Source organism: Amborella trichopoda, chromosome 4 (genome assembly GCF_054954075.1).
Source record: "Amborella trichopoda isolate Santa Cruz 75 chromosome 4, AtrichopodaSantaCruz75HAP2 v2.0, whole genome shotgun sequence".
NCBI lineage: Eukaryota > Viridiplantae > Streptophyta > Magnoliopsida > Amborellales > Amborellaceae > Amborella > Amborella trichopoda.
The window spans coordinates 6,477,916-6,499,027 of record NC_142339.1 but is presented as its reverse complement, the minus strand read 5'-3'; the positions used below and the strand labels follow the sequence as shown (position 1 = coordinate 6,499,027).

Sequence of the window (21,112 nt, the reverse complement as noted above, 5' to 3'; positions counted from 1 at the left end):
TTTAAGAGAGAGGTTGGTTAGATATAGAGGAAGGTGAAGAACTTCTAGACATAGAAATGCAAGCTGAGAGACGGGAGGAGATAGGGAAAAGTAACGGAGATAGAATGAGTGGGGCGGAGATGGAAGAGGAGCGGCCGAGGGACTTGATGGTCATTAGAAATACTGAGGTTAGTTATTGCAAAGATTAATTTTGATTAAGAAAGTAAGCAGGGTTTCGGTGTAAGATTTGAGAGAGTTTAGAGCCACCGGTATGTACTACAATTACATAGGAAAGGTGTGTTTGAGGCATTCATTTTGGTTAGTGGCCCCGGTAAATTCTCCATTTTCTTTTCCAACAAAAGGTGAGATCTATGGGGGACTCCATTCTTTAGAAAATGGATCGATGGCAACTCAATCATGCACTTGGAAGATCTGGATTGAGGATCCTGAAAAGCAAATTGGTAAGTAATTAGAAAAAATAGCATTAGATGAAAATATTTGAGAATCTTCAATCCCATCTAGGACGAGGATTAGGATCACCCACCTATCCTAGGCAATCACAGTTGCACCAAGAGTGTTTTTTTGTTTTTTAAGTTGGAGACCAAGGTAATAGTAAACACAGCACCCCTGGAGAGCACGTGAAGAAATCAGATATAATTTTAGCAAGATTTGTGTATAAAATGACAAACATCCAACTGGCTAGTTTCACATTTGATGACGAACATATACCTAAAGTAAACAATGACATGATCGTCAAAAGCTTTTTCTTTTTATAATTAAAATTACAAACAAGCAAATGAGAGAGGTTCAAAATTCTTAGCTCCCATAATCCCATTTTGTGATCGAGCCTCTGCCTGTTCAATAAGGCCGATGAAATTGCGGACAATCCTTAGTGGTTATAATGCTCTCTGGATGGAACTGAACACCCTATAATCCAAAGACAGCAAAACTTCAATATTGCTTAATGCATCAACTGTAATCCCATAGTTAAAATTCGTACTTGTATAAGGAAGTAGATATTTAGACGAGCAAATGTACAAGAAAGCATACTTGAAATTCAGTAATGCTAGTCTAAAAAGGAAGTGCGAGTTTCTTTGCCAGCAAAGTCCCCCATTGCTTCACTTCATTAAAAGGAGAGCAATTACATTTTGACTTCAAAATTCTTGCATTAGTTCAAAGCCTGGATGCCCTAGTCTCTCATGCAATATGGGTACAACTATCAAAGAGAGACATTTGATGCATGCGAATATTAACCAAATAAAATATATAAACATGGAAGAGTTTTCTCTTCCTATGCCATTTTCTCATTGATTACCAAGATATCAAATCATGCACAAAAAGGCAACAAGTAACGAACCTGCTCTCAATAATTTGACCAACTGAGATAAGATTCTTGAATTAAAGTTTGGAAAGATAGAATGCAATCTGTAATGGTAAATATTTGCTTACTAGAGAATCAAGAGCATAGGACCACCTTATGAAACCTACAAGGTAGATCCGTACATGGTATTGAACACATGTACAAGCACTAATCAGTCACATCGTTTTGCAATCTAATATTGTCCTAGCAGTTTTGCAGTACTTGGAATTTCGATTGTCCACATTCATTAGACTTTGAAACAAGAAAAAGCTACGAATATATGGACGTTAAAACTGTTAGTTGATAAATAACTCTTTTTTTGGGTAGGTTCCAAATATTATTCATCTCTCTCTCTCTCTCTCTCTCTCTCTCTCTCTCCAATGCCTGTGCATCCCACAGTTCTAATAATTCAGCACTTCACTAAAACTTTATAACTCTTAAGTCCAATAAAGCAAAAAGAGCTCATCAAATTTCACATGTAAAAACAGAATACAATTAATTTCCAATTACCAACTACAGATCCCAATATGACATGCTTACATAAATCACCATGTATAAGCAGTAATTCCAAAGCATGCAACACAGAAATATTGCATCATGTAGACCAAATTACATGCTACGCATAGATCAAAATGAAAATACAACAATAGGGAAAAGAAAAAAAATTACGAACAGACATGAAGAAAAAAGAAGGTACACTAAAATCCATTGGACTGGCAAAAACGATAATCCAATGAAATCATCACCATACAATGAAATGATGGGCATTGATGGAAGGACAATTTAACCCAATGCTGGTATCATTTCATGTTCTGATGGCCCCATTGAGTCCCTCTAATTGTGTACCATTTCCAAGGACGGCGATGAACCAAATTGACCATGCTCTTCCAGAGTCCATTTGATTATGGTAAACTTTTGTATACATTTCTTGTACAAACACATATGACAACCAAGACAAATAACACTAACAATAACAAGAATAACTACCTGCATATTTTTGTATTCTTTGTGGCGCACAGCCATAATTAACCCATCTTCTGTCCACACTGTAATCTCAAGTTTGTCACTTGGAAAGCTGTCATGTTACAACAAGACTGTGGATCTGGCAGCAGTGAAGGGACTGTGAACAATAAGGATAGGTTCATACGCATGTCAGCGTGCCTTTGATGAATGGGAAACTACATGCCACGTACTTAAGATATACAAGTAGTAATTCTTATTTGCATTTAAAACTAGAACTTCAAAACTTTAGTAGGACCAAAAATTACACCAAATTATACTCTCACCTCTTTTCTTGATAACTTATTATATCATGATTACTTTCTTAGTAGGTTGTTAATGTTTCTTCTCATTCTTACACTAGAGAACATCTCCCTCTCCCTCCACACACATACACAAGTAGGTGAGAATTGCTATGCCCCGTAGATCACTGAAGTGCAATTATGTTAGTAAATACATTTTTCTTGGGGGTAGGTCAGCGATAGGAATCAAACCCAGAATGATAGTAAATAAATCTCTGATATATGAAAAACGTTATACATTAATTATCTTAATAGATACACTAATGAAGAAGGAAATTTATTTATGATATATGAAAAACACTATATATTAATTATCTTAATAGCTACACTAATGAAGAGGGAAATTCTATTCTTTATAATATAGATAAATAGATAAAGAGAATGAGGACCTTCAAGGAATGATAACGAGATATAGGAAATAGGGATAAATGAAGTATCAACGGATATCCTGATAAGAAACATGGCCAAATTGTGTTTTTTTCCCTTTCATACACTACACTTTCTGTTTTGTTTCTTTACCCGATATTTTTGGATGAGCTGAATGGGTAGTTTTCAATATTAAGCTTGCTCCTTCTCTTGTCTTTTCTAAATTGTTTGCCCTAGCTCAAACAAGGTAGAGACAAATTTAAAGAAGGCTTTAGAAAAATAAATAGAAAGTTGACATGTAGCTTTCTTTCTAGAAATGCTAGACATTACCCTAATGTGAGACTGTTAACTAAGCCATACTTCAAAATAAAGCGCTTTTGGCTAGAAGCCCCAACTATGTTCCAATTTTAAAAAAAACTTTACTTTTACTAGTTGTTTTGAAGGTGATGCGTCATTTAAACAAAAATTGGATGAAACCTAAGCAAAGCTGGTTAAAAGAACTGCAACTTCATAATGAGTGTGTGTATGTAACAGTTGAATAAAGCTATTAAAGAGAGCTATATCATAAAAAGAACAACATATATACTTTGCATGAACGACCAATGTCAAAAAAGGAACAGCACGTGTAGTTTGCATTAAAGAGTAATGTCATAAAAAGAATGACAAGTGCAGTTTGCATGAAACATGACACATACAGTTGGCACGAAATAATTGCACATACTGTAACAATAGTGACAATTGGCAAACTTACTTCGGCAAACCCGCAAGCAAACCGACTTCTCCTTTTTTGTCATAATAAACAAGAGAGCTCTTTCTATGCATGATACCATAAGGAGAGCGTACAATCTTTCCTTTAGAATGAGTAAAATAGTTTGATGGTGAGGTTTTTTACATAGATATTCAATCAAGGATATCATTTTCAGTGAACAGGATGGACAAGAGGTATTTACTCTTAAATCATGTATTCTTTTTTTTCTTCTTTTTTTTTGTGGGGGGTGGTATGGGAAGTTCAGCGGTAGGGTTCAAACTTGGGAAGGAATGTTGCAATCCTCAACACCTTAACCAATCAAGCCCAAGCATAAGTCCTACTTACTCTTGAACATAGATACTATGGTAGCTCCTTATCGTTGGTGGGTCCGCTCACATGAATCTAGAGTGGGAACCATGTAGGATCACCACCTCACAATTCATGGGAGAATAGGGCGTAATTATTAGTTATTTAAATTGTTACACAATGAAATAACATAGATATCCTTGCTTGAAGAGTATCTAGTTGCCAAAATAGAAGGAGATTTAAATTGATATCAATGTAAGCAAAAAATGTTAAGTAGATTTAAGGCAAGTTATCGCAGTTCGGTACTAACTAAATAAAAAGAGTTTTATTGCATATATAAGTTGTCAACAAAAGATAAATAAATTACAAGGAAATATATCAATGTCATGAATAGGCAGTGGAAATGCAGGAGATTTCCATTGATTTTTTATAACTTATATAAAAATAGATAAATATATTTTGAGTAAAAAAGATAAATACATTACCAGGAAATATATCAATGTCATGAATAGGCAGAGGAAATGCAAGATTTGCTTACTTTTGATATTCAAATTTAACACTAAGATTTGCATGTATTTGCTTATTTTGGACTCAATAATGCATGTAGCAAACTTAGTATTGCATGTTAATTTCTTTTATAATTGAAACATGTCTTATTATGCTAAAAAAAAAAATTGTTTCAGAATAATAGCATTTATATTTAATTTATTGAACACCCATAAATTTTGCATAAGTTCCTAATAGAAAAGACCCGATTTTCTCTCAAAGAAAAAAAGAAAAATGGCCTAATGATAATCTTTTGTTTGCTACTAAGCGAGTTGTATAACCCAAGAAATTGGGAGCAATGCGCCTGCAAAACCTGGCTTTTTGCTTGGTGTTGCTTGTTGACTCATAGAACCAATAAGGAGATCTAGTGATGAATTTACTGACAAAGTTCAAGTTTAATATCTTTGTTTTCAAATTTCCAAATAGGATGAGGTTTCAATTATTATTTTTTGTTTAGTTCCGTGAAAGATTAAGGTTTAGTTTCCTATTTGATCATTAGCATTTTGTTTCCTTTTTATGAGAGTTTCCTTTTATATAGTAGGGGCTTAGGTATCCTAAATATAAAGGTTCCCTAGTTCCCTAATTTTGAAAGTAGACTGGTAGAATATCTGTGGCAAGTCTAGATTTGCTTGGAGTCCAAGCCAAGCTAGAATTAGGGTCAAGATGCACTATAATTCACATATTGGGCCGAAGGCCATGCAATGAAGTTTGAAAATTTAATAAAGAGTAACTTCTTTTAGCATTGCCAGTTGACTCAATCAGTGAGGACCTGATTCCTAAACCCCATCTTGTGGTGCTGATTCCACAAGAAACCAAATTATGCATCATTAGTAGTGGACCAGTTGCCCACCCAGCTGCCATTCATGGACATAGGACAGAGCTATCCCTTGTGTTGCTCTTTCTCTACGCTTTGCCCCAACTCTAATCCATGTCTTGCACCATGTAAACAACTCTTTCTCTAAGTTTTGCCCTAACTCTAATCCATGTCTTGCACCAAGTAAACAGCTCGCAACGTGGAAAGACTCCTAGGAAGCAGCTCACTACTAAACAGCTCATAAATCAACTCCTGTAACTAGTGACAGGTAGAAATCTCACAAGTTCAGGCCTGGGACTGTTGCCCTCTTCGAACCCTCTTCAAATCCATTGTTTTTCTGTCTTCTCTTGGAATCCGGAGCAAGTTCTCAAAAGCCTTTGAACCAAATACATTATCCCACCAGACCCTGGTCTGGTATATTATTAAAAGCAACTGTGTCCTCAGTTTCTTTGGTGTAGGACACCCTGGCTTGAATTCCCTTCATCCACTTTTTCCACGGTTATTTTTCTTTTATCGATGAACCAACTACTAAGTTTTCAAAGGCTTCGATTTTATCGGCACCATCGGCTTTTTCTCTATAATCTTGAATTAGGAGGATGTTCCAGTCATTTCTTAGTCAAGATTCAAGAAAGTACATTCCTCTATTTTTTTTGGCCTCTTTCCTCGTTCAAATGAATTGGGTCTTAGACATTTTTCTTCTCTATTATTTTGATTTGAAAGCCCAACCTCTGGTTTTTCAATGGATTCAACTCTATCACATCAATGTTGTTTTCTCTGCCTATAGGATCATCATATCCACACCACTGGCCCTTATTATCTCCAGGAACTACAATTTTTTATTAACTTTCAAGTCCACCTTGGTCAAGAAAAACCCCCAATCCTCCAGCTTTTGAGCTCTTTCATCATCCAAGGAAATTGGGTCTGACATTTCTGCTATGTCCATTAAAGAAACCTTCCTTAGGAGAATGGAAACTTTAAAAAGCCATGCATGGCCATTTGTTTGCGCTGCCATTTTTTTTCAGTTCAATTACATATGAAAGCTGAATCAATGGTTTTCATATCAATTGTGGCCCTCTTTGAGTTCTTTGACAATGTGTAGTAATAGGTTTATAGGCTAGGTTTGCCATTCCTCTTTGCAGGGAACAGATTCAGGTTGAAATTTACTGAGATCCATTTGCCATTCCATACAGGGTTTTCTGATTGGAGCCAGAAAGACGGCATAAACACGACGTCGATTCATCCATGATCACTCTCTCTCTCTCTCTTGGCCTTATCTATTTCACCACATAACATAGACAGTTTCAGCCTTACCTTTCCAAAAAACACTATTACCAAACAACTACATAAGTAATATTACAAAAATAATAATATTAAACAAAGAAACAAACTCATGATGGCACTAAATGTCATCCAAACAGGCTCCAAGCCCATTAATATATGTATTTGTTTGAATTATTCCACACACAGACACTAACATGCATGCACATATGTGTGTTGCATTAGTTGTTTAAGAGTGGTGACAAATTAAATTCAAGAGAAAATAATACAGTATTCTAGAAAATATCATCATCATCATCAAAGCCTTTTCCCAACTATTTAGGGTTGGCTACATGAATCCTGGTCTGCCATTCAGCTCTATCAAGGGTCATACCCTCAATGAAGCCATAAATTACCGTATCTTTTCTCACTACTTCCAAACATGTCCTTTTGAGCCTACCCCTTGTCCCTTTCGAGCCTTCCACTTGAACCAACTCACACCTCCTAACAAGTGCTTTACTGGGTCTGCGCTGTACATAATCAGCCCACCTAAGTCTATGTTCTCTCATCTTAGCGCCTATTGGAGCCACACCTAAGCTCTCCCAAATATACTCTATCCCTTCTTGTCTTGTCACTCATCCATCTCAATATCTTCATCTCAGCTACACTCATCCTATGGGTATGTTGTTTTTTGACCGCTCAACATTCCGAACCATAAAGCAAAGCTGGTCTCACAGTTGTCCTATAGAACTTCCTCTTCAACTTTATTGGTATGCGGCGATCACATAAAACTCCGATCTCACATCCCCACTTCGCCCACCCAGCTCTAATTCTATGTGCGACATTCTCCTCAATCTTTCTATTTTTCTGGAGTATCGATCCAAGATATCAAAAGTGAACACTTTTTGCCATTCCAAAATAATATGGCAAACCAAATTTAGAGGATTCCACAACACAGCAATTTAGGACACAAAGATGTAGAGGATCATAATCATCATCATCAACCAAGCCTTATTCCAATTATTTGGAGTCGGCTACATGAATCCTATTCCTCCATTCTTCTCTATCAAGGGACATATCCTCAATAAGACCAAAAATCATCATATCTTTTCTCATTACTTTTATCCATGTCCTTTTGAGCTTTTCCCTTGCCTTTTTAAAGCCTTCCACTTAAACCAAATCACAACTCCTATTGGGTGTTGCATTAGGTCTACATTGTACATGGTCAACCCACCAAAGTCTACTTTATCTTATCTTATCTCCTATTGAAGCCACACCCAAATTCCCTCGTATGTATTCATTCCGAATTCTATCATTTCTTGTCTTACCGCTCGTCCATCTCAACATCCTCATCTCAGCTACGTCCATTTTATGAATATTGTTGTTTCTTGTCCACCCAACATTCCGTCCCATAAAGCATGGCTTATCTTACAGCCGTCTTATAGAACATCCCCTTCAGTATCAATGATATACGGTGAATCACATAAAACTCCAAATGCACATCTCCACTTCGTCCATTCAGCTCTAATTCTATGTGCGACATCTTCCTTAAGCTCTCCATTCTCCTAGATTATTGACCCTAGATATAAATAGATATAAAAAACTATCTCTTTTAGGTATTTCTTGACTTTGAATCTTAAAGACTTTCATGTGTCTACTCCTAATATTACTAAATTTGCATTGCATATATTCTGTCTTAGATTGTAGAGCATCCCTTTGACGTTTTAACTTTGCGTTGATACCACCTCTAGTCTCATCGATCAAAACTATGTCATTTGCAAACAATATACACCATGGTATCTCATCTTGTAGGAGCCTGGTTAACTCGGCCATAACTAAAACAAAGAGATATGAGCTCAACGTTGACCCTTGATGTAGGCCCATTGTTATTGAGAACTCACTTGACCCTCCACTACTTGTCCATAAACTAGTTAGTATTCCCTCATACATATTTCTCATTATGTCAATATCTTCTTTGTACATATCTCGCACTTTGTCAAGGATGTCAAGGATCATCTAAGGAAAACATCTAAGATCTGGAATGTACTATGTTGACATTTAGTGAACATAACTAGCAATCAATTTAGCAATATCTCATGATGGTGGATACGTTCCCATATCACATATATATATGTGGTTATATTTCTAGAATAGCCAACACCAATGGTGAAATTTTCACTATAACATGCTCTTATTTATTCAAAAATGACTTTTGACTATGAATAGTTCATGTATTTTAGGAAGGGTATTTTTCCCTTTTTACAATCCCTGCAAAACTTAATTTCAAATTTAAAAAGATTCCTTCGACTTCTTGAATGATGAGTGTATCTCTAAAGCAATTTAAAATTACAAATACTCAATATTTTCAAATAAGCTATGGTTAATGTAATTTGTATATTTGTAAGACCTTGTGTTGCCAAAAATTTAGTTTGGTGTATTCTAGAAATTCTAATTTCACCATTAATATGGTGTATTCTAGAATATCACACACAAACACACACACGAGCACATGCGAACACACACACACGATTGAATCTAATGTTCTTGCTATATGAAAGATTACCTTCTTAGAACTGATGATGAACAAAAATCAGAATCTTAGTGAAAACTAATTATTCCATTGATTAGTTGACATGCATAAAACACTTGATTTCTGAATAATACGGATTTATGCAAATCTAAGAGGTACATACTTTTTCTTTACCATTTTGCAGTATTGGGGGACTTGGTGCTACCTTGAGGTGTACCAAAATGATGAGCCAACTGTAGCAAAGATCAGAAGGTTTTCATTTTCTTCTTTCCCTTGGTTGTCATATGTTTATGTGTTTGACCTTATTGTCATTGTTTGATTCTGAATGATTTCTAAACATCTTAACTCACTTTGATGTGAAGTACTACGGTCCCCAGTTAAGGTCGATGTGCAGTTTTATACTTGTAATGAAGCAGGTACTTGGTTTATTGGTTTTTCAAACTGTCAATTTTCACCAATGCCAGTATTGGTCAAGTGAGGCCCTTGGAGGAGAACTTTCTTCTTGATGTTGGAGGCAAGATATTTTTTTGGCTCTCCTGAGATTTCTCTCTAAAACCTTTGCAGGTCGTGATTTTGTTGCATATTGTTTAACAAAATAGTAAGAGTATAAAGATAGGCACACAATTCACGGAAAAAAAAGAAAAGAACATATATTGCTTTTGAATTCACAAAATTTTGTGATGCCATTTAATAAAGTAGATAGGATGAAAGAAAATAGTAGGAGTGCCTTTTAGTTGAAATAGACAATGATATAGAACCTCTTACCTCCATGGGCCTCTTCCATACATTGCAGGCCCATACACACCCCAAACAGAGGAAGCTCTGGCCCTAGCTCAAGCACACTTTGAAGTGATATCCCTGAATCCTGTGGAGTACCTGTCAAGAAAGAGTTTTTTATAGTGTAAAATAATCATAAATATTATTTTATAAGTATTCACAAGCACATGGGAAAAATATCTTACCAGGTCCAGGCGAAATAAGTACTCCTCAGTCCTTCTCCTTAACAAGACAGAACATAATCAGTTAGAATCAAACAAAGATGACAAGGTCAGACACATAAAATATGACAACCAACAGAAAGAAAAAAAAATAATGAAACCCTTCTGATCTCAGCAACGGAGAGCTCATCATTTCGGTACACCTCAAAGGCAGCACCAAGTTTGCCCAAGCACTGCAAAATGGTAAAGAAAAATTATGTACCTCTTAGATATGCAAAAATCCATATTGTTAAGAAATATAGCGTTATATGCATGTCAACTAATTAATGGCATGGTTAGTTTTCACTAAGGCTCTGTTTTTTGTTCATCAGTTCTAAGCAGGAAATCTCTCACATAGAAAGAACATCACCTTCAGTTGTGTGAGGGGTAAAGGGAGAAACTCGTGCCAGTGGCCAGATTTAAATGGGTGGTGAGTAGCACAAAACATGGCTTCTCTTCCAATTTTATGTGGAATGAAACAGTGCTTGATAAAAAAAGAGGGTGGTGAGTACCACAAAATATGGTTTCTCTTCCTATTTTATGCGGAATGATACAGGAAAGCTCATGATGACCAGCACAGATATTTTCTTTTGTCATTGGACTAGGAAGAGAAGTACCAATGGATTATGGGTTTCTTAAGTACTGGCATGCTCCCCATGGGTCGCCACTTATCCATCAAGCTGATTAGAGAGGGGCACACTCTTCGGGAAGTGACTCAGGATGCTAGATTCACAAGGAGATTTTGGCAGTACTTGTTTGAGTTGATGGGCACAAAGCTAAACTTCTCGACTAGTAACCACCCTCAAAGAGATGGTCAGATTGAGAGAGTGAATGAGATATTGTAGGACTACCTCTGTCACTATGAGACTGCCAACCAGCATAATTCTGTTAACTTGCTTACTTGACCTAGTTTTGCTACAATTTACATCACAGTTTTTCAATTGGGAAGAGCACCTTTGAGATGGCCACAGATCGGTAGCCTCTGGTTCCACATGATATGGTCTGCAACAAGGACAATTGTGATGATTTGCAGCCTTGAGATTGGCCAAAAGAAAGGGCTGAGCATCTTAAAGAGGCAAGTGACTATCTCAACCGAGCCGTTCAATGCATGAAGAAGTATGTTGATGCCGGTTGCCAACACCTTGAGTTTCAGGAGGGGGATTGGGTGATGTTCAAGCTTAGCCCCCCAAATTTGGAAGAATATCAGCATCGTGATGGTGCACGCCGTGGCTTAATCCAGTGATATGATGGTCTTTTTGAGGTGACCTGGTGGATAGGAAAGCAGGCCTACCTCTTGAACCTCCCTAACCTGATCAAGAGTTTCTTGAAGCCCTATCATCTCGACGAGGATGAGACACCTCCATGAGTGAGGACCTAGTTCGCACTAGAGGTCGAGGCCATCCTGCCATGACGGGTATTGGGGCAAAGCAGAAAGAATCAAAGTATTGAGTTTCTGGTCAAGTGGAAGGGCTTGACGGAAGAGGAAGCTAGCTGGGAAAAGGATATGGCCCTGTGGGATTACGAGGGTTTGGTTCGGAGTTCTTAGCGGGACTCCCGATGAGGTCATTAGGTTCTCATGGTTTTTTTTGTTTTTATTTTTCTTTGGGTGGGGGGAGGGGGGGGAGTGTTTTTGCTTGTCAGACCCCTAACTTGGTGCCTGTGTGCTAATTGAAGGTATTGAGTGTGAACATCCCTTGGTGCAGGAAACAATTGAAGACATGACCTGGTAGTCCAGTTAGAATTTGTGCTGTTTTAATGTACAGAATCACCACTTCTGGTGGTCCAGGTCATTTATCAACAAACCTCTATGAGGAGGGAACCCAAGCCAGGAACACTCTTGGATTGATATTAGTTCTGAACCCTGTGGGATACATGTAGACAAAAGCCAACATTGCTGATCCTTTCAAATTTTGCCTTCTAAACACTTCTTTGCACTTTTAGCTTCACCTTTTTAAAGAATCTGTCCATCAGCCCTACTCGTTCACTGGAACATCTCTCATCAATTTACCATCTTACTGTCAGTTTCATCATGTTCGAGCTCAATCAATTTCAAACTCCAAGGAAACAAGTTCAGTCAATTTGTGTCTACCATCAATTCGGTCTGAAGCTAGTTTGGCAATTGTCTTGGAAAGGAACTTAGAGGTTGCTATTGCTGCCTTAACCGAAATGTTCACAGGAAACATTCACACATTGATGGCCCTGCACAACTCCCCAAGTGTCCTCAAACCAACAAGGGTCCGAGTGCCTAAGCCTAAGCCATTTGGGGGACCTAAGAATGCTATGGAGCTGGAAAATTCATTTGAGTTATGGAGCACTACTTCTTCCTGCTCATGCCCAAGAAGAGGATCAAGTGAACCTAACCACCATGTGCCTCATAGGAGATACCATGCCCTGGTGGAGGACAAGGGCCATAGACAGCTCGAAACCTCCCCTTGTTAGTTGAAGGACCTCAAGGAGTTGAAAGAGCAATTATGGCCTAGAAATGCTTCCTGGATTGCAGGGAAGGCTTTGAGGAAGTTCAAGCACACTATTGTGCTAGAGTGTGTTAAACAATTCTCAAGCCTCATGCTTGACATAAACAACATGCCTAAGGAGGACAAGCACTTCAACTTCATGACTGAATTGTAGTCACAGGTTCAGGCTGAACTAAGACAAGAAGGGGCGAAGGACCTACCTACAACTGTGGCTGTGGCTGTGGCTGTGCCTGTGCCTGTGCCGAGAGCCTAATGAATATAAGCTCAATGCCTCAAAGGAGGGTTCATTGGCGAAGCAAGGGGAAAGGCTATGGGAAGAAAGCTAGTGGAGACCCAAAGCCACAGGCGATAGGAGGGGTCTTTTAGCAAGATAGTAGCCAGGAAGGACTTCTCAGGTTGCTTCATTTTCAAGGGCCCCATTAGAGCTAAGGACTGCTTGGAGGCCCCTAAACGTTGTCGGATCAATCCATGAGTAGGAGGGAGAGGTCGTGAGACCACTCCTCACTAAATTCATGTGATGCAAAGGGTGGTAAAGTAGAACTCCATAAAAGGTGGCCTCATGTACATGAAGGTCACCTTGAATGGAAGGGTGATGAAAGCTATGGTGGAGACAGGTGCCACCCACAATCTATTGTCAGATCGAGAGGCTGATCCACTAAGCCTCACACTGGCTGGGGACATTAGTAAAATGAAGGTGGTGAACTTGGTGGCCAAGTCAGTTGTAGGAATAGTCAAGGAGGTGTTCGCTAAAGTGGGAATTTGAATGGGAGGATTTCGTTGATGGCACCTTTGGATGAATTTAAGGTTATTCTTCGACTAGATTTCTGGATGATGGCCTAGGAATCTGTTGTGCTGCACCTTGGTGTGGTGGCCATCATGGACAAACAGTGCCCCTGCATGGTCCATGCGGCTTGCATGGAAAAGGGGAAGGCGTTATCTATGTTGCAGCTAAAGACAATGTCATAGCAAGGCCATGCCACCTATCTTGTGGCCTCGTTGACCAAGGAGATTGGAGAAGGACTCATGGTGCATCCTGCAATCATGAGGCTCTTAGAGGAGTACAACAATCTGATGCCTCGAGATCTCCCTAAGACACTGCATCCACCACCTGCCGTGAATCAGTGCATATAGCTCAAAATTGGTGTGCACCCACCAGCTAAGGCCCCTTATAACATGGCCCCCTAGGAGTTGTTAGAACTACGAAGCCAATTGGATGTTGGGATGATCCAACCATTCAAATCTCCTTTTGGTGCACTGGTGTTGTTTCAAAGGAAGCAGGATGGTTTGTTGAGAATATGTGTGGACTATCATGCCCTAAACAACTGCAACATCAAGAATCGCTACCCACTATCCTTGATCAGTGATCTATTTGACTGATTAGCCAAGGACAGGGTCTTCAATAAGCTAAACCTGTGCTGAGAGTATTGGCAAGTCCGCATCGCAAAAGGGGGTCAAGAGAAAACTCCTTGTGTAACCCTTTATGTGTCATTGGAGTTCATTGTAATGTTGTTTAGGCAAACTAATGCCCCGCCACTTTTTTGACATCCTATCAATGATGTTTTTAGGAAGTACATCGACGTATTGGTGTTCAGTTATTGTATATTTAGATGACATAACTGTGTATAACGAGACCTTAGATGACCATATCAAGCATCTAAGGCTGGTGTTGGATAGGTTGAAGGCAAAACAGTTGTATGTAAAGCTTGAAAATTGCATCTTTGCCAAGGAGGAGATCCTATTCATTGGGCAGAAGGTCGGTCGAGAGGTGATTGACATGGATGATCAAAAGGTTTGCGCCACCCTTGACTCGCTTATGAACAACGGATATTGGAGGGTATTGCTCTACTAAGAAAGTGTGAAGTGTAAATATGCTTCAACATGCAAAATGAGAAAACAGTATTATTCCATTAAGGCAACAAGCAGAGCCGATTCTAACTGTATTCCTAACAGCCCTTTTTTTACAAATTCGGGATCATTTGTTTTTTTTTGGAAAATGGTAATTGAATAATATATAGATAAATATGTACAAAAATTCCTGATGACAAGTGAGAGAAAGGCAGCCCACAAATTGGGAGCTCCTTTACAAAAATAATGATAAAGTAACCAAGCAAAAAAGAATGCTTAAAGAACTGTGGATTAACATAGCCCAAAAAGAATTATGTAGGAGTAAGACTTAGGAGGAGGGCAGCAAAGTCCGAGAAAATACAAAGGGAAGGGAAGATGGGGGAAAAGGCATGAGGGTGCCATAGGAGAGGGGAAAGAGTGAGAAGGAGGCCTTCCCACATGTCGGGTGCTCCGAGAAATCTTAGTAGCAGCCCACAGTCGAGGTACTCGGAGTGAGAAAAGAAAGAGGCATCCCACATTTCTCAAGTGCTCAAAGGGACTTTTGAAAAATTTAAGATAAAGGGGAGAGGGAGATAGCTAAGAAAGAGCAAGGAGAGAAGAGGGGAAAAGAGTACGGTGGGGGGGAGAAAGAGAGAAAGCTCAGAAGAGGGCCTTCTATTTGGGTGGTCCAGAAAAACTCAAGATGAAGGAGAAAGAGAAAGGGCACAGAAAGAAGGGGGAAACGATAGGGGATTTGGAGAAAGACAGAAGGGTAATGAGAGAGGAAGTTAAGAGGATAGAGATGCCAAGCGAGAGAAAAAAAAGGAGAGGGAGGGGAAGGAGACGGAGAAAAGGAAGAGAAAATAGAAGACAGAGTAACGTCAGTAGAAAAGACAACAAAAGCCAGTGGAAGCAGATGTCCATAAAAAACTAGAATGCTGGGAGCCCCCATGCTCAAAGTTCCCTCCTTGGTTAACATGTATGCCTCTGAATTAGCTTCTTGACAAATATGAAGGAAGTCAACTCGAAGATGCCTGCAAAGATGAAAATATGCAGTCAAATACAGGATCAAGAGGCTAAGGACTCTGGTTCGATCTATTGGCCCAGCAGGTAATGTTAGTACTATCACCTTCCACCATGAGAGACTCACCCCAACTTGGGTCATACCTAGACAAACCGTTCAGCTGGGCATTGGCCTCGACCCAGGTGCCGTCACCTATGCCAAGGTAACCTGAGACGGATGACAAAATAGGGCCGCTCATATCTTGGAATAAACCCCTGAAACCACAGGGACCCAGGTTTCCATGGGAGCAGTCATCAAAGTTAAGTTTGATGGAACCTTCAGCAAGTGGGATCCATAAGGAAAAGCAAGAGGGTGTTGGAGTTTGTAGTTGATTGTAGTCAGTCAGTGTGAGAGAAAGTCCACCTAGGTCAGATGTTTGAGAGGCTTGAAATTGAATGCCCAAAAAATGGTAAAGTTTCAAGCATTCCCTGCTAAGTTCACCTTGGTATTTAGTTCCCCTTTGGAGAGCCTCAAATTACATTAGATAATAACTACACTAATGCTAGAACTCAAAGTCAAATCATCACTCAAGAAAGCAGAAAGAATATAAATACACATGATCTCATATTGCATGCAGAACCATTCTCATCTTCAGGGGATCAAATAAATCATGGTATGTATGTCTCATTTAGCTACTCTTCAAATTAGCCTCATTTTATCCTTCAGTAGTATTATACCCACTGCCTATGTCCAACTATATCATATGTATTAAATAATCATGTAAAATCTGCATTACTGATAAATTGCTCTGAAACAGAGGAAACCTCAACTAAAAAAATATTACAAACCAAACTCCTATGAAACCAAATTATTAGCTAAAGACTGACAATTCCAAACTGTAACACAAAGAACTAGATCCTAACTATTATGAATAGGATTGCAAAAACAGTAATCCATACTCATAACATTTAAATGGTAAATAGCTTATGAACTGGAGATCACTTATGAAGTCATATATAAACCAAAACAAAAGTGAAACAAAGATTAATCAAAAGAAAATAGCAAAGAATTCTATGTAAAACACAATATAATCATAAGAGATGTTGGAAAACTGGACGAGTCCGACTCATGCATGTGTGAGTTACTCAGACTCAGCACGCTGCTGTTTCGGTAACCAAACAAATGGGAACTGGCCTATTCTGGCTTATTACCAATATTTTGTTATTTTTTGTTTGGACTCAGCAGAATTCCTGGTGGACTCCACTGAGGCTGTCACACCTGACTCGGGCTTGGGACCCTAGCAAGTCATGACCCAAGTCCTTGTTTTTTAAAACTGCTCATAAAAATAAACAAAGAATTTAGTTAACATGAGATCATTTATAAAGCATATAAAACCAATACAAAGCTATATCAGTGATATACAATGCCAAAGAATAAAAAATACCGAAGAATATAAATCAGAAGTAAAATACAAAAGAATTCCATACAAAATCCGACATACCAGTAAGAATAAACATATCAATTAGGACATGAACTTGAAATCATTGATGAAACCATACAAAACGTGATTGATAAAAGTGACACGCAAATGTTAATAAACCCATAAAGAATCCAATTCAAAGAGTTGACATGCAAATATTAATCAGAAGCAAATAGCAAAGATTCGTCTATAGAGCCAACATATCCAGAACAATAAACACAGAAATTAGTTCAGGAAATAGAGATCATTGATAAAATCATACAAAACATAATTAAAGAAGAAAAAAGCGACATGCAAAGATTAATCAGAAGCAATTAGCAAGGAATTCTATATGAAACCCAAAAGATTCGCATGTTTTATCGTTGCATCATACCTGGCAAAGGTTATAAGTGAAACTATCATAGTTATCAATCACGATAATCGGATTAACTGAACTACTGTCCTTAATTTGATCCTTAGATAATCCCACTTCAGTCATGGTCGAGGCTCTAAGAGGCCCAATAGATTCGAAGCTAAGCGATCCCATACCTGAATATTTAGAGAGAGAGAGTTAGAGGGGAAAATGCCCTGACAGTAAAATGAAGATCGAATGAGAGAAAAGGGATTTCTCACTTTGACGGCTGAATGTCCGGAGAGAGGAACCAAATTGAAGTTGAGTTCTTATCGAGAAGGCCTTGGTTTGAGCTGCGGGGCTGAGAGACATGAAGAGCGCCATGAAAGGGGATACAACGAGCTCAAGTTAAATTATAAAAAAAAAAAAAAAAATTACAACGAGCACAACTTCACGACAGGAGACAGAATGAGAGGGCCTCGTGAAAAAAATACCCAATTATAGAAAGAGAAAGAGAGAAAGCAGGACAGAATGCACAGGACCCTGGCCAAAATTAAATATATAGAGGGAAAGGAGAAGGTCCAAAATGTTGTATAAATGTAGAGAGAGAAAGAGAGGGAGAAATGTCGAAATGGGACTGGTTTTAGCAGCGCGATCCCGCTGTTTTCACATCATTATTTTCCATAAATGACGAAAACGCCCTCCTCCTCCCGCTCTCTATGCAGCTTTCCGATGGACCGTTGAGGTGGTTCGAACGAGTCCTTTATTTGAAACGTGTTCTTTAAAGGAATGGCAAAATAGTAATTTGGTACTAGTAGTAAGAGGTGGAAACCAACCACTGCAACAAGAAGCGGTCGCCATTTTCGCGCCACGCGCTGATTCAAAGAGAGAGAGAAAGTTCCCAGAGGCGAAACCTAGTACTGTAAAAGAGGGCACGGCGGACGTCGAAAATCCATGGACATTTGTTATTTTCATCCTGAAAATCCATTGGATATGAGTAACGAAATTATCATAAAATTACTTCAATTTTCATCTAATTAGTAAAAAAAACTCTGAATTTTTATAAACCTCGACCACACTTATTTTTTTCAAAGTTTCTAGGCTTTCATTATGGTCATTTAAGTACCGTATTGACCACCTAAAACCGTCCTAAAACCGTCCAATTTTATATTTAATGGGTTGGAATTATTGTGACCTCCTTGTAATAAATATTAATGATCTCATTGCGGACAATCCCCTATTTTTGAGGTTGTTAGATGTTCATAAATTTGTACGTACGATGTTTTATTTTATTTTATTTTATTTTATTTTCAAAACTTATAATTAAGGGTGGAATTAATTTTTTTTAGGCAACTATGAGAGTTTTTGACACCAGAATCGCATCTTCCGTTTGCCGTTTACCTTAGTTTTATTGTTTAAACTTGGTGTCAAATAGCCATGTGAGATCCCATAGAAACAAGGTTTTATATTAATATTATTTATTTTAATAGTATTTAATAAATAAAACATTATATAACATGGCAATTTTATTTGTAGATATAAGGTTGTAATACTCTTTACCACCCATTTTATTTAAACGGCATAGGCTTAACACTATCTTAAAAAAATTGTAATTTTTTTACACTGTCTTAAAAGTTACGTTAAATCTACATTATAGAATATTACATTATAAGATATTGCAATTTTTATCTAGAAATGAGGTTGCCACATTTTATAAATTGCAATCTTTAAAACACTTGCCTTCACATTTTTCAAATTTACACGTATAATCTATTTTTCTCTTGTTTATTTTTTCCAGAGTTCCCTTAGTTCGGAATTTGCAAGTCCCAAACTGACTTCTTTCACATTTTGGTTTTGTTGTTGGTCGGAACTCCAACTTCTAGTCAGATTCTTTTTACTTAAAATTGATGTTGGCACTAGGAGTTTAAGTTCAAAAACAAAATATATATTTTAGAGACTCCAAGTTTCGAAGCTGTCTTTTTAATTTTTATCAAATTGTTAGTTTAGAATTTCAAATTCCTAACATGTTTTTGGAACTTGAAGTCCCGAACTAGCAATTAGGTAAATAATGAAAAAAGAACGACAAAAGAGGTTTGGAACTTGGAGATCCAAATAATATTTTTGCTGAGACTCAAGTTCAAAATTTTAAGTTTTGACCATCAATTTTCAACGTAAAAATATGTTTAGAACTTAAAGTTCTGAACTAACGAATTGTTCAAAATAAAAAAATAAAATAAAATATTTAGAACTTGGAGTTTCGACGATAGGCATTATGTGGAAAAATAAAAGGGAAAGTATATAATGTGGTCACAATTAATCTTGACTATTGAATGTGAAATTGAGTGGATGCATTTATTTCACTGAGCAAGCTCAAAGTTCAAAAAAAAATTTCTTGAATTTTATGACATACCTAAGTTATTAGATTTCACATCGAATGGTTACAAATAATTATGACATCCTTGTACCAAAAGCAAATGGTATACAATCCCAAAATACTAATAGGGAAAATATCTCCATACCTTTTATTTTTAAGTTTGATTTTTTAATAATTAAGAGTTGAAAACATATATTAGAACATAAAAATCCTAGCTTTTATATCTTCTAAACGTAATTTTTTAGCCCAAACAAAATACACGTCCTTTCTAAACCAACTACACAACTCCATTTGCAAGGGTACACATCCTCAACTACATAGAGCTCATTTGTAGAGGTTCGCACCCCAAACCACAAAGAGTTCCATTTGTAGAAATTCACACCCCAAACCATACGATCTATCTCCATCCCAATCCCAAAAGCAGCCAGATGTTCAAAGCGCCATTTGCAGAGGTGTTAAGTTTACAGGACTGCCATTTTCAAGGATATCTATTGGCATATCAATAGGAAAATCTTATCCTATGAATACATGATATGTTGAGGGAGCATAAACTATTTTGGGTATTTAGGTTCTCAATTTTTGGAAAATATGGATTTTTTTCCAAAAAAATATCTCAAGAATAATTGAACAAAGATTTTGTTGTTAATCGGCATTGCACTACCATGGGGAAGCAGTAGGGAATCAATTTGGACTTCTGTAAAAAAAAAAAAAAAAAAAAAATTTGTTTGAATTGGTGTTATAAGGACTTTAATGGATTCCAAAAAGGTGAGAAGTTACAAGGAGGAGAGAGATGAGTTTGAAAAAATATGGGAGGAGAGAGAATATTGAGGAAACACAAGAGGAGAAAGAGTGAGGTAAGAGAGAGTTGAGGAAATACACAAGAGAGAGAAAGGGTTTGGAGAGAGTCAAGGGGAGAGAGAGTTGAGGAAAGACGCAAGAGAGAAAGGGTTTGGAGAGAGACAGAGGAGAGAGAAAACCGGGGGGGGGATGTCATTGTCAGATTTATTTAGGCCAAAAATATAGATTTAAAATAGGTAAAGTTCTTTGAAAGAGTTAAAAGATATAAGATTTCTATGTTTCAAATCTGGGTATTATTAAGAAATGAAACTTAAAAATAAAATATATGAAAATATTTTTCAAATAAAAAAATAGAAAAAGGAATGTGTGGGGTAATACAAAATTCCAGAGGCATTTTTAAATGGGTGTAGTTTGCATAAGGATGCATCTGTAGATGTAGAGGTAAGGTGCACCTTCAAATTTTATCATGGTATATAATTTTGATGTAAAATATTCTTAGGGTTATCTCAAAATCTATCTTTATATCTAATTATAAAATTTTAAATTTCAAAAATAGTTAAAATCAAGTAGATCTATAAACATATGAAAATCTTGAAAATGGATAATGTAGATAATATGTTGTAAAATACACTATTTTTTAGATT

The 21,112-nt window shown here is 37.4% G+C and overlaps 1 pseudogene across 1 annotated transcript; it reads right to left on the bottom strand.

Moving 5' to 3' along the window:
* Positions 1–636: 636 nt before the first annotated feature.
* Positions 637–18,024, bottom strand: LOC105421061 (anthranilate synthase beta subunit 1, chloroplastic-like; annotated as a pseudogene). Its single transcript, XR_016053934.1, has 8 exons — positions 17,578–18,024; positions 17,339–17,493; positions 10,307–10,378; positions 10,170–10,206; positions 9,973–10,083; positions 2,327–2,459; positions 1,030–1,100; positions 637–906 (listed from the first exon to the last, which is right to left on the bottom strand). The product of XR_016053934.1 is annotated as an anthranilate synthase beta subunit 1, chloroplastic-like (transcript).
* Positions 18,025–21,112: the final 3,088 nt, after the last annotated feature.